Here is a 12,071-nt window from a genome sequence, read left to right as displayed (position 1 = left end):
ATTGGCAGGTGGTTTCCTAACCACTGCGCCACCAGGGAAGTCCTCTCCCATGTTCTTAACTAATGGCAGTTTGCAAACAAAGAAACCTGCCTTTAACCCAGGCTTCCTGTCTTATGAACAGAGAATTCTGGGACCCTAACCCAGCCTCTGTTTGCCTGGGATTCTAACTCAGCTTGTATAATATATTCAGAATCTTAAGAGTCAAAATTTATCATTATCAGTTTTGACAGACTTTTTTTTTTTTTTTGAGCACTGGATCAGGACTCAGACTCACCGATGGATTCCTGATCAGTAAGTCAGGAGTGAAGACAGAAGCTTCAGAGTTGTGCAGCTGGGGTCCTGAGTGAGTAATACTTTATTGAAATAGGAAAATGGAGCTCAACTCTGACTTATGCAGAGGTGACTGGCTGTTTGAAAGGGAGGATGAGGGAGTAGGGAGGGGGTAAACAGGGGCTCAAGCAGAGTCAGAAAAATGGAAATTTACAAGAAGAGGCACTTGTGGAAGCTGGCTCCTACCCTCCTACAGAGACTAGGAGACAGGGATCCTATCTTCAAATGTCAACTGATACAAACAGTAAACTCTTTTGTCAGCCTTGAATTTTCCCAGGCAGGAACTTTAAAGGGGGCTGGGTCATCCCAGGGACACAGCCTTGAGTTGTTAGAAATGATGCTAGAGTTTGTTAAGTCTCTTAGGTTGGGTGGTAGATGAAATCATTTGTGCTGGGAGACGACAAGGTTGAGGAGTAGTCAAGAATAGAGCTCAGAAGAACCTGAATTTGTTCAAGGAGTCTTTGCCTAAACCTCATGAATAAGTGAAAAAGTTAACGTTCATGTAAAGTGATAGTCAGACTAGGAATATGAGGGCTAATGAACATCTTGCCCCCAAAATGCCAACCACCATATTGCTTTTCATAATAAACATGAATAGCAAAACAAGGCAGCCATAGACAGGACTGCAGGCTCCAGGGGCTGTTAGTCAAACCCAGGATGGGGTCAGGGTCAAACCACTGCAGACCTAGGCTAGTGGAGGCTCTCGGGACCTTGTCTCCTGGGGCAGCCTTCTGAGCTTTCCCATGTTAGGACAGTGATGGGGATCGGGTCGTAGGGCATAAATCAGGAGCCAGACCCATGCACTGTGCCTAGGGATGGAGATGTGGATCCTGAAGAGCCTCAGGAGAGGGGGCAGGGCTGGTGTTGGAGGATGGACTGAGTCCAGGGGGTCAGAGGGAGCATAGGGTCTAGGAGATGTGGTGAGTGGCAGAGGTGAGGGCTGGTCCTCTGTGTGTCCCAAAGGGGTAGGAAATATGAAACCAAGAACTGAGAGGAGTATGGGAGTGGGCTGGGCTGAGGAGTTATTGCCTAGAAACAAAACAGCTAAGGGGACACTGTGGAAGGAGAGGTCAAAAACTCATCTCCTGGGAGGAAAGGAGAGAGAGAGCTATGGAGAAGCCTGCCTACACACATGCACATCCCCACACTCCTCACACACAGATGTATTTGTGTGTGTGTGTGGAGTAAAAAAGAGATGGGGAGGGGGTTTCCCTGGTGGCGCAGTGGTTGAGAGTCCGCCTGCCGATGCAGGGGACACGGGTTCGTGCCCCGGTCCGGGAGAATCCCACATGCCGCGGAGCGGCTGGGCCCGTGAGCCATGGCCGCTGAGCCTGCGCGTCCGGAGCCTGTGCTCCGCAACGCGAGAGGCCACAACAGTGAGAGGCCCGCGTACCGCAAAAAAAAAAAAAAAAAAAAGAGAGAGAGAGGTGGGGAGCGGGGAGATTCATTTTGTGAGCTCCCGTGTGGTTTATTCTCTTTCTATATGGCCAATAAACTGAGTCACTCACACATAAAACCTGACTTCACATTCCAGATTTGGTTGGAACTAAGTTCCTTTGCATTTTTAAAAACTTAATTTTATCAAAGTAATGCAGGCTCATGTTTAAAGAGTAAAATTGGACAAAAAACATAATAAAAAAAAACAGTAGTCCTTTAACCTCCCTCCCTGCTTCATCTCTTCCCTAATCATCCTAGTTTTGTTGCCAGAGGGAGAACTTTGTGGCTTTTGGGTTTGGTTTTTCTGTAATTACTTCCTGACGTCTAAATTATGTGTTAATACCACCAGTCCCTGTCTATTGACTCTGCTCGAAGGGATCAGGATTAAGTCGTTTACACTACCTCCTCACCCCTCTTCCCACGGGGTTTCATTTCCTCCCATACACACATTTACATTTTTGAACAATAATCTTTCAACTAAGAAAGTAAAAGAAGATCTTCAGAAATGAAGGAAATCAGAGAAATTACACTATCGAAGGACTTTTATGGAAATAAAATACTAGAGGATATTTCAAGCAAGATGAAGCCAAGGAAAGATAAAGTAGATGAGACATGTAACACAAGAAACAGTGATGTGCAATAAAATTGCCAAAAGTTGTGGTTGTTACTGTAATTGCTGTTAATGCACTCATGATTTTTAAATGTAATTTTTAGAAAATAGTTCCTAAAATAGAAGAAGGGAAAACTGTATTTGAAAGCATCTGAAACAAAACTTCCAGATTATTTCAATCAAACCTGGGAGTTTGGAAGGGGATGAGTAGAAAGGAAGAGAAGAGAGGTAAAGCATGCCCAATATTTTGTCTCATTCAGAAGTAACCAGCACTTCTAGACACTGAGGAAAAAAATACAGGCTTATACATTTTTAAGAGTAGTTACAAATAGAAATAGGTTCTAGAACTTTGAAACCACTAGAGGGGGCACAAAGAAAGAAAACTGTATGATCCAACCAGTCAGGAAAGAAAATACACAAGAAGAAAGCATGTTTCATAGGAACATAAGGTAAAGGGACAAGAATAAGTCAAAGCAAATCAGTAGCCACAATAAATGTGACAAATTAAGTTCTCCTATTAAAATACAGAGACTTCATCTTGTGGCAGATACATTATCCATTGTTTGTGTTCTAAACTTTGTTTATGGTATCTTTCATCTTAGAGTGATATAAAATTTTAATGTAGATAAATATGCTAATAATTTATTTTATAGTTTCCGGGGTCTGTTTCATGTTTTGAGTATAAATATGATTTTAAAGGCATAAATATTTAAATAGAAAGAAAAATTTATTTCTTGAAAATGATAAAGTTGTCTACCTAGAAAACCCAACAGAATCCATTGAAAAATTATTTGAACTGATGAGAGAGCTTTAAAGGGTGGTCAGGTGCAAGATATAAACAAGAAGACAATGATTTTTCCCCATACGCTAATAATAAGGAATAAAAACACTTTTTAAAATTCCTTTCATAATAGCCACACAATTTGTGAAATAAAATCTAGGAGAAAAAATTTTAACAACGTGCCTGAAGAAGCAAACGAAAAGACTATACTGAAGGACAAAAAGTGGACAATATTCTTGAATGGAAAATTAACATATAATAAAGATGTCAGTCATTCTAACCAAAATCCCAGGATGTTTATTTTGAAAAATAGAGAAGACGATTCTGAAGTTCATATGGAGAAGCAAATATGTAGATATACTTCAGTCACTTTAAAAAATGAAGGAAAATCAGAAGTGAGATGCCCTTCAAATACCAAAATGTTACTAAATAATGTGTTTCTGATGTGGGAAGAGATAAATAGGTAAACAGAACAGAACAGAGACTTTAGCAACAGACCCAATATTGTATAGAAATGTAGTAATTAATAAAGATGCCCCTTCAATCATGGGAAAAACTGTGGTTTTCTCTAACAAGTGATATGACATTTACTTTCCACTGGAAATTTTATATTCCCTCACCACACACACGCACACACACCCCTGATGAACATCAATGAAATAAAACCTATAGAATTATTAGAAGATACTAGAAATATTTGTATCGTGTTTATCATTTAAAATTATATTGAGGTCTTCCCTGGTGGCGCAGTGGTTGAGAGTCTGCCTGCCGATACAGGGGATACGGGTTCGTGTCTCGGTTGGGGAGGATCCCACATGCAGCGGAGCGGCTGGACCCCAGAGCCATGGCCGCTGAGCCTGTGCATCCGGAGCCTGTGCTCCACAACGGGAGAGGCCACAACAGTGAGAGGCCCGCGTATCGCAAAAGAAAAAAAATTATATTGATATTCAAAACATGAAACAGACCCCAGGAGCTATAAAATATTGTCATATTTATCTACATTAAAACTTTACATCTGGGCTTCCCTGGTGGCGCAGTGGTTGAGAATCTGCCTGCCAATGCAGGGGACACGGGTTCGAGCCCTGGTCTGGGAAGATCCCACATGACGCGGAGCAGCTAGGCCCGTGAGCCACAACTACTGAGCCTGCGCGTCTGGAGCTTGTGCTCCGCAGTAAGAGAGGTCACGATAGTGAGAGGCCCACGCACTGTGATGAAGAGTGGCCCCCGCTCGCCACAACTAGAGAAAGCCCTCGCACAGAAACGAAGATGCAACACAGCCAAAAATAATTAATTAATTAATTAATTAAAAACTTTACATCTCTCTAAGATGAAAGATGCCATAAGTAAAGTTAAAACAGAAACAATGGGTATAATTATTCTAGGCAGTATCCAAAATATCTAAAGAACACCTATAAATTGATAAGAAAAGGTAAGCAATCCAATATAAATGAGATAGAACAGACAACTCACAGCCCTGAAATACAAGTAGACCATAAACATGAACGAGAGATAGGAAAAGACACACTAAAATAAATTTAGCAAAATGCAAGAGATTTATGACTTCAGCATTTATTAAAAGCATGCACAGAGATGGGCACCATTATACCCTGCTGCTAAAAGTGGCAATAGGTGTAACACTTTTGGAGGGTAGTCATCAAAACCTTAAATGCATGTTCTCTGTTATCCAGAAATCCCCTTGTGTTCTAAGGAAATCATTACACAAATGCACAGAACACATTCAGTGCAGCTTTGTTTGTGTGTAACAATGAATTTCTGCCCATCAGAAGCCAAGACAGACATGATAGAAAAGGTGCACAGAGCAACAAGAATGGGATGATGTGAAGCATCTCCCTTGCAGGCTTGAAAGCCAAGTCTGAACAGAGATAACTGTGTCCATGACCAGCTCTCAGCCTCACCTGGGGCAGGTTCTCAGAACTGCACCCAGGCCGTAGGGTGTGCACCTCCCAAGGGATGTGGTGTCATGGAAACTCTGCCTTCCTATTACACTGGCGGAGTCACTCACTCACTTTGCAGCTTGAGTTCTGGATTGTGCAATGAGGGGCTTGGGAGAGGTGATCTCTAAGATATTCTGTCTCCTACATGCTGTGGAGGAACGTACTTCTAATTTTAGTCTCTTTGTTCCCTCCTCCATTTTCCTTCCTGGGGCCTGCTCAGGAGTTGGTGTGTTGTCCCAGCTGTGGGACAAACATTTAGTAGTCACCGGAAGAGGTCAACTCTGAATAATATCCCCCTTTCCGCCCCCCCTCAGGCAATTCTCAACAGGACCTGCATTCAGCTGGTGGCTTCCTTACAACCAATTTTCATTCTATATGGTTTTGCACATTGTAAGAGGATGCTGGCTAATTCTTTATCTGAAGGGAATTCCTCTGAGGCTGGAGTGCCCAACGCTGATGCCTTGGGGCAATACTCTTCAAGTCACCCCAGAAATGCCTGCTGACCTTGGAGACTGGTGATTGGGCAGTGGAAGGGTGTGTGCAGCCCTTGCAGCCCTTTACACCTCCCAGGACCCAGCTAAAGATGAGCGCCTGCAGTTCAGAGAGCAGGTAGGGTGCTTCTCCCTCTCTCTCAATGCATGTGTGAACTTCACCATCTGTGTGACAAAAGCACAATGGTGGGTGTCCTGCCAGCTGACAGTCTGAGTTTCTTGGAAAACAACAAAAGAAGGTATGTACTGAGGAAAGCTCAGGAGGCCACGCTTTGGGCTGGAGGAAGGTTGGTAAGAAATTAGCAAATCTTTCTGCCCCTGAGCAGTGCAGAGCAAAAAACATCTCCCTTAATGACCATCTCCTCTTTTGTGTATCAACTTATGCGATTAGCTAGTATCCTTCATGAGGAGGAATCTCTGCTGGAACCCAAGAATATGCCAAGGGTCAAGGAGACTTGGCACTGAACACCGGGAGCCAGAACTGTAGATGAAAAGAAAATATAGTCACATAAAGACATTTGTAAATGTGGCCCCATTAGACATTTATACAAGTTCAAGCTGTACGGGGCAACTTGAAGAGTGAGAAGGAGGAAGTGTGTGCACAGAGAGAGGTGGAGGAATTCATCCATGAAGACACTGGAAGAAGTTTTTAGCAGGAACTTGGGGAAAGAGATTGGCAGAGAGAAGAGGTGGGTAGGACGCCGGGTGTAAACGCATGGGGGTGGAAGTGACCACCGTGGGTGCTTGACTCGTAAAGATTAGGGGCCAAGAATAAAAAGAAAGAAGGTTGGAAAAGCTAGAATGAGCACTGAGAGGTAGAGAGAGGGGTGTTACAAATTTCTGCATGGACTCTGAAGATGAGGGAAAACATTTTATGTATTCTCAAACTCAGGAGAGAAGATGACTCCCCTCTCTCCCCCAGACCTGCATCTGTGCTCACAAGCTTATCTTAGGCTGCTCTTACTGTCATTTCTTTTGCTATTTTTCCTTAGCAGAAGAGAATGATTAATTCATATACTTGAGAATTTGGCATTACTTTTTGTTCCATCTCCCCATGTTATGTGTGAGAATGGCCTTTGTGCTTGGGGTGTTCTCCAGCTCCCACACCCCTGAATCCCCTCAGACAACCTCATGGTGAGGGCCGGTGTACATCAAAGAGAATTGGCCTAAGTGACCCAACGGAGTAGCTGTGAGTTCCCCACTGTCCAAGGGCAGGTGAGGGTCCCTCCCTTTTCACTTTCAGTTCTCCAGGAGTCCAGAGCTCACTCTCTTTTTGGATACAGGTATTTATGCATTTCTTGGGGCCTTTGACTGGAGGTACCCACATGCAGCTGGTGGGAAGGGGCACTGGGCCGTGTCCCTGCTGGAGGATGCACCCTGAGGTGTAGAAAGTGGCAGGTGGGGTCTCCCTCTCATATCCCAGCAGTGCTGTGTCACAGAAGTGAACTCTGCCTGCTGCCTTTGCATTCTTGCTGTAACATTCTCACCTCTCCCCAGGTGGTGTGGAGGACCAGAGGGGAAGGCCAATGAAAAGCTCAGGACGAACCTTTCCAAACAACCCCTCCATACGACCATCATTTTCTTCTCTAGCCTGAATCACTTCAGGTCCTTTGAACTTCGAAATGGCTCTTGACTGCCCAGTAGATCAATGTTTCACTTCCCTGTGTGGAATGAAGAATCCTTTGTAATTTGGTCCCAGCCTGCCATTCCACTGAGGAGTTTCATAAATACTCGTGGCAAGCCCATAGCTTTTCCTGCCCCATACGTGCTAACCACTTTCCTCCACTCAGAGTTTCTGTCCCCCTCCCCTCGCCCCCATCATTTCCCTGATCCTGCTCTTTATTGTGTCAATTTTATGTTTAATCTGTCCCTGAGCACCCCTCTGTCTTCTCAGCCCCAGGGACCTGAGCTCACCATCTGAGCTCACCACTCAGCCCCTTTTGCTGTCCTGGGATGTCTCTATGCATGCATAAGCCTGGGATGCATGCACCAGCCTGCCTGAATATGGAGCATTACCTTCAAATTTGTGCCCCAACGCTCACTGTTTTGACCTCCATCCACTAACCCAGAACCCTAGCACTTGCACAGATCCCTCCCCAAACAGGCATTTCTGAGAGTCTTCCATGTGCTTGAGTTACCCCGTGTCACACATCTTACTTGTCCCCTAGGAAGGATGTCAGTGTCGGGGTACAGCCAGGTGGCTGGCACCTTAGTCCACTGTGCTTCTCTCCCACTAATACCAAAGTTGCACAGTGGCATATGGCAAAATGGGGTGGGGTGGGGTAGTCATTGCTTCTTATTTTTTTGAGTTCCACTCCATTAGAGAAATCCCAGTACAGCATCCCACTGTATTTCCAAGTTGTATGTGAACAGCTCTTGCAGGTTTTACTTATGGCAAAGTTACCGGGTTATTTTTCTTACTGTCCTTACCCTGCAGAGGAGGGTATAGCTGGTTAAAAGTTGAGCGCCAGACCTTTCCTAACCCTTAGTTAATGGATATTCCTGTCCTGTCTCTGTATCTTTTGCTATGATGGTGAAGAGAGAGGGGCTAGCCAGACATGGCCATCCTGCCTCCCTGGAGCCCCAGATATCCCGGGCAGCCAACTGGAGCGTTTTTTCCCTGCTCTGAGCCTCTGTAGTTTGCAGTCTCTACAAACCTCCCAGATACCTTTCCCCTCCTTCCAAGACCTTGGAGGGACATGTTCCATGGAAATTCAATTCATGGTTTTCCTCACACAGGCAGGATGTGACAGAGACTTCCTCGTTTTGTTCTATCTATCTTGGTTTTTATAGCAAAGGGCAGAGCAAGCAGTGTTGTGTCTTAGGTGGAAGGTGGGTGGGTAATTTTGTCAAAGATGAGCTGGTCCCCCTCAACTGAACTGCCAGCCCATGTCTAGGAGACCTTAGCATCTGGAATCTGGATACTTCACAATTGTCTCCCTTGCAGGGAAATTGAGATCACCAGGATTCATCTGCCATTTTGGACCCTTGGCTGCTACTTGCCAGGTATGTGCCTCATTCTCAATGCCTGTCTAAACCTCCACCTTTCAGAAATGGGAGGCAGAAATGAGGCCTTAGGAGGGAGTGCAAGATGGGTTGGCACCATCTTATCAGCTGAGCCTGGCTGCAGGATAGGGATGTCAGTGTGACCAAGGGGAGATGCCCATTTAGGCAGCTCCACTTGAAGAGGAAGGATTCTGACACATCCCATTTCCCCCTCAAGCCATGTGAAGCCTCAAAGAGGGTCCCTCCTTGGGACAATTCATCTCCTGTAGAGACAAGGGGTGGAAACCCTCTTGTGGACCTATTGAAATAAAAACCAGAGCAAGCCAGTGATCGTTAATTGACAGCTTGTGAAAGGCAAAACATTGCAGCAGGTGCTAGAAGGGGAGCGGGGTGCAAGAGTGCCAAAGCCCTATGCCTGGGGGCTCGTAGCTTAGGATACGGAGAGCGGGAGAAGGGCAATGCACACACAGCCCAAGCTTACAAATTAGCAAAAGCAGAATATAATAATCTTTAAGGAGAAACTCAAGAGCTGAAGGACTGGAAATCAAGGGAACATAAATGTTGTTTAGGAATTGGGGATGCAGGAGGAGAAAACTGGAATGGGGTTGGAGTGAGGCCAGGGGAAAAATGAGAAGGAAAGAAGGAAGAGGAAAGATAGGCTTGGGTGGAAGTAGCCGCATTTCAGCAGCATTTCTTTGGCATCAGTGTGCACGACCCTTATTCCTCCTTGCGTCTTCAGAGGCTCCCTGGAGAGCAAGGAGCTTGCACCCCACCAGCAAAGCTTAGCTCCAGCCTGAGACCCCTTTTCTGGCTGTCCTTCCCCTCACTGGGTCCTCTCTCTTCCCCAAATATGCAACGTGGCCAGTCTCAACTTTCCCCAGCAAAACCTCCCCATTCTTTTTCTTTTCAGAAAAAGAATCTGAAATCCATTTACACTGTGATGCAAATAGCTGAAATCAGAAAGTGTTTCCCTTCAGAGGGGTAAGGATCAGAGACTTTCAACTGCAAAGGGAGGTTGGAAAAGGCAAACTTCAGGTAGCGACTGGGGAGTAGGGTGCCCTTTAGACCAGGAAGGGGCATTCAGCCCTTCTGAAGTCCCTTCAAGAATTTGCCAGACTGTCTCTTTCCTATTAAAGTCTTTAAAGTCAGGTCCGTAAGTGTTGGAAGGAAAGGTACCACAAGGCATTACCTCCTGCTAGAGGAGATGCTGTTGATAAGGGAAACTCCAGTTTTAAGTTGTTTTATCAGAAGTGGATTTTAAAATTTTTATGCATTTGTTGGTTGGTTAGTCTTGTGGCTGACATATGGGAACTCAAGCCACTTCTTCAGTGCATGTGAGATGCTGTCAGGGTGAGCACTGCAGTCAGTGACCAGGCGATTCCTAACATGGGTCACAGTTTGGGGGACAGGAAAACTGAAGGTGCACCCAGCTTTGACACATGACAGCTGGTGAGGAATCTGTATCAAGAGAAGGGCAGAGGGACTTCCCTGGCGGCGCAGTGGTTGAGAGTCCGCCTGCCGATGCAGGGGACACGAGTTTGTGCCCCGGTCCGGGAAGATCCCACATGCCGTGGAGCGGCTAGGTCCGTGAGCCGTGGCCGCTGAGCCTGTGTGTCCGGAGCCTGTGCTCCGCAACGGGAGAGGCCACAACAGTGAGAGGCCCGTGTACCGCCAAAAAAAAAAAAAAAAAAAAGAGAAGGGCAGAGCTTGGGAGGAACTCCCACTCCACCACATTCTAGCCGTGTGTGCAGGGCAAGTCACCTGGCCTCCCAAGGACACCTCAGTGTCCTTGCCTGTAATTTGGTCCTATAATAATAGTGATAATATTTCTGCTATAGGTAAGTACTTGGTCGATAGTAAGTGCTCGATTTATATTAGTTTTATTACTGTGGGCACATGCATGTTATATGTGTGTTTATGACCTCTTCCCCCTGCAGCCTCAGTGACTGAAATCACATGAATGTATCACAGCAGAGAACTGCCGTCCTGATAGTAATTCCAGTGTCTGGAACACACTGACTGACAGGTGGCAGCCTCCCCCTGCCTGGGAATATTGGAGCATGTGCTCCCGCTGTGAAGTGCCCCTGCCTCCTGCTGTGGGCCTAATGCCCCATTGCTGCCTTGGGAAGGACTCAAGTTAGCACCTAGCACAAGTATTGACCAATTCCTCAGAGTCTGGCTGATCCAAATGGATCCAGAAACACGCTCTGAGCCCCTCTTGTTTTGGAAGGCATTAGCTGGTGCTGATATACCCTCATGGCTTCACCCCATGGGGTTCTATGTCTTTTGCTGCCAGTTTCTAGGCCTGTCACAGACACATTCCTGCCATCAGCCAAAAGGGCAAGAGGCTGGACTGTCCAGCCTGAGCCTGGACCCTGGCCCAAGGTCTCTGTTCTGCTGGTTATTGTGTGAATAATGATTCCAATAACTGCTGGCTATCAGCCAGGCACACTTCAGAGGGGACTCCTATCTCCTCCCTGAGGGGTCCCTTCTGAAACATGAATGGAACCCCCCCAACTTGCCCCTCTGTCTTCCCACCTGCGTGTGGAAGGGCAGGGCCCGCAGACCCTGGCCCACTTGACTCATAGGCCATTGCCCCTTCCTCCTGCTGTAGTCCTGTCCGCCACTGTCCTTCCAGCACAGAGGTCAGTCAGGGAGCCTCCCTTCCATTAACTCACCTGCACACCTCCTTAGACTAGTCTTCTGCTGCATGACCAGCAGCTTTTTAAGTCCTTCATCTACTGTAAGCTTTCTTTTTTTATTGTTAACAATTTTAGTCTAAGAATTTTGTCAATTTAGGTAAATTAAATAAATCAATTGAAAAACAGATGAAATGAAATAAAGAAGAAAAAAATATATGACCACCTGAATAGTTGCAGAAAAATAATTTACTAAAAGCTAATACTTTTTTCTCTCAGCTTTATGAAGTATGATTGACAAATAAAAATTGTGTATATTTAAAGTATACAATGTGATATTTTGATATGTGCATTCATTGCACAAATGATTATCACAATCAAGCTAATTAACATATCCATCGTCTCACATAGCTACCATTTTTTTGTGTGTGGTGAGAACACTAAAAATTTATTCTTAGAAAAATTTAAGCATACAATACAGTATTATTAATTATGATCACCATGCTGTACATTACCTCTTTAGAACTTATTCATCTTATAACTGAAAGTTTGTACCATTTGACCAATATTTACTCCATTCCCCCCTCCCCTTTCCAGCCCCTGGTAACCATCATTCTACTCTTTTTGAGTTCAACTTTTTTTTTTCTTTTTACTGTAAGCTTTTATATATAGAATGGATAAACAAGGTCCTACTGTAGAGCACAGAGACCTATATTCAATATCCTATGATAAACCATAATGGAAACAAATATTAAAAAATATATATGTGGGGCTTCCCTGGTGGCGCAGTGGTTGAGAGTCAGCCTGCCGATGCAGGGGACA

The sequence above is a fragment of the Mesoplodon densirostris genome, chromosome 3 (genome assembly GCF_025265405.1).
Source record: "Mesoplodon densirostris isolate mMesDen1 chromosome 3, mMesDen1 primary haplotype, whole genome shotgun sequence".
Classification (NCBI taxonomy): Eukaryota; Metazoa; Chordata; class Mammalia; order Artiodactyla; family Ziphiidae; genus Mesoplodon; species Mesoplodon densirostris.
This window is presented reverse-complemented; position numbering follows the sequence as displayed.